This window comes from Penaeus japonicus, unplaced genomic scaffold (genome assembly GCF_977035675.1).
Source record: "Penaeus japonicus unplaced genomic scaffold, GWHDUDI00000001_assembly GWHDUDI00000027, whole genome shotgun sequence".
Classification (NCBI taxonomy): domain Eukaryota; kingdom Metazoa; phylum Arthropoda; class Malacostraca; order Decapoda; family Penaeidae; genus Penaeus; species Penaeus japonicus.
This window is the reverse complement of record NW_028234429.1, coordinates 14,742,379-14,744,878: the sequence shown is the minus strand read 5'-3', so window position 1 is coordinate 14,744,878 and position 2,500 is coordinate 14,742,379. Positions and strand designations below refer to the sequence as shown.

The 2,500-nt window shown below is 72.4% G+C and overlaps 1 protein-coding gene across 1 annotated transcript in view; it reads left to right on the top strand.

The window, feature by feature from the left end:
• Window positions 1-2,500, top strand: part of LOC122252706 (uncharacterized) — a 21,461-nt gene that overhangs the window by 749 nt on the left and 18,212 nt on the right. The window lies entirely within an intron of this gene.

The window sequence follows — 2,500 nt, the reverse complement described above, 5'->3', positions numbered from 1 at the left end:
CTCTCCCCCTCCTCACTTCCCCCCTCCTCTCCCCTCACTTCCTCCCTCCCCCTCCCCTCCACCCTCCCCTCTCCTCCCCCTCCCTCCCCCTCCCTCTCCCCCTCCCCCTCCCTCTCACCTCTCCCCCTCCCTCTCCCCCTCCCCTCCCTCTCCCTCTCCACTCCCCCCCCTCCCCTCCCTCTCCCCTCTCCCTCTCCCCTCCCTCCTCCTCTCTCCCCATCCCTCTCACCTCTCCCTCTCCTCCCTCTCTCCCCTCCACCTCTCCCCCTCCCCCCCTCTCCCTCTCCCTCTCCCCTCCCTCCCTCTCCCCTCCACCTCCCCTCTCCCCCTCCCTCTCCACTCCCCTCCTCTCCCCCTCCCCCTCTCCCCCTCCCTCTCCCTCTCCCCTCTCCCTCTCTCCCCCCCCCTCTCCCTCTCCTCCCTCCCCCCTCCCCCTCCCCTCTCCCCCTCTCCCTCCCCCCCTCCCTCTCCCCCTCTCCCTCCCTTCCCCTCCCTCTCCCCCTCTCCCTCTCCCCCTCCCTCTCCACCTCTCCCCCTCCTCCCCTCTCCACCTCCTCTCCCCCTCCCTCTCCCCTCTCCCCTCCTCTCCCTCCCCCTCCCCCCCTCTCTCTCCCCCTCCCCCTCTCCCCCCCCCCCCCTCCCCCTCCCTCTCCCCCTCTCCCTCTCCCCCTCCCTCTCCACCTCTCCCTCTCCCCCTCCCTCTCCACCTCTCCCTCTCCCCCTCCCTCTCCACCTCTCCTAATTCCCTCCACTCTCTCACCTCTCCCCCTCCCCCTCTCCCCTCCCTCCCCCCTCCCTCCCTCTCCCCTCCCCCTCCACCTCTCCCTCCCCCTCCCCTCCCTCCCACCTCCTCCCTCTCCCCCTCCCTCTCCTGCCTCTCCCTCTCCACCTCTCCCTCCCTCTCCCCCTCCCTCCCCTCTCCCTCCTCCACTCTCCCTCTCCCCTCCCTCCACCTCCCTCCCCCTCCCTCATCTCCACCTCTCCCCCTCCCTCCCCTCCCTCTCCCCCTCCCTCTCCCTCTCCCTCCCCTCCTCTCTCCCTCTCCCCCCTCCTCTCCCTCTCCCTCCTCCCTCTCCCCCCCTCTCCCCTCTCTCCTCTCCCCCACCCCACCACCTCTCTCTCCCCCCCCCTCCACCTCTCCTCTCCCCCTCCCTCTCCACCCTCTCCCCCTCCCTCTCCCCCTCCTCCCACCTCCCCTCCCCTCCTCCCCCCCTTCCCTCCCTCTCCCTCCCCCTCCCTCCTCCCCTCTCCTCTCTTCCCCCCCTCCTCTCTCCTCCCCCCCTCCCCCCTCCTCTCCCCTCCTCTCCCCCCCCGCTCTCCCCCTCCCCCCTCCCTCTCCCCCTCACCCTCCCCCGCCCCCTCCCTCACCCCCCTCCTCCCCTCCACCACACCCCCCATCCTCCCTCTCCACCTCCCTCCCCCCTCTCCTCCCCCTCTCCCCTTTCCCTCTCCCCACTCCAGCTCTCCCTCCCCCTCCCTCTCCTCTCCCCCCTCCCTCCCTCTCCCCCCCCCCCTCCCCCTCCCCCTCTCCCTCTCCCCCTCCAGCTCTCCCTCTCCCCCTCCAGCTCTCCCTCTCCCCCTCCAGCTCTCCCTCTCCCCCTCCAGCTCTCCCTCTCCCCCCTCTCCCCCTCCAGCTCTCCCTCTCCCCCTCCAGCTCTCCCTCTCCCCCTCACCCTCCACCTCTCTCCCTCTCCCTCCCTCTCCCTCTCCCCCCCTCCCCTCCCCCTCCTCTCCCTTCCCTCCACCCTCCCTCCCTCCCCCTCCACCTCCTCTCCCTCTCCTCTCCTCTCCCTACCCTCTCCCCTCTCCCTCCCTCTCCTCCTCCCCTCCTCCCTCCCACCCTCCTCCTCCCTCTCCCCTCCTCCTCTCTCCCTCTCCCCCCCTCTCCCTCTCCCCTCCCCTCCACCTCTCCTCCTCCCTCTCCCCCTCCCCTCTCTCCCCCTCCTCACTCTCCACCTCTCCCTCCCTCTCTCCCTCTCCCCCCCCCCCCCTCTCCCTCCCTCTCCCCCTCTCTTCCCCCCCCTCCCCCCCTCCCCCCCCCTCTCCCTCTCCCCCCTCCCCCCCCCTCTCTCCCCCTCTCCCTCTCCCTCCCCCCCCCCTCCCCCCTCTCCCCTCCCCCTCCCCCCTCTCCCCTCCCCTCTCCTCCCCTCCCTTCCCTCTCCCCTCCTTCCCCCTCTCCCCCCCCTCCCTCCTCCTCTCTCCCCTCCCCCCCCCCTCTCCTCCCCTCCCTCTCTCCCTCCACCGATCCCTCTCCCTCCCCTCCACCCTCTCCCTCTCCCCCACCTCTCCCCCTCCCTCCATCCCTCCTCCCCCTCTCCCTCTCCCCCCACCTCTCCCCTCCCCCCCTCCCCTCCACCTCTCCCATCCCCCTCCACCTCCCTCCCCTCCACCTCTCCCCTCTCCCCCTCCACCTCTCTCCCTCCCTCCACCTCTCCCTCTCCCCTCCCCCCTCCTCTCCCCCCTCCACCTCTCCCTCTCCCCCCTCCCCCTCTCCCTCTCC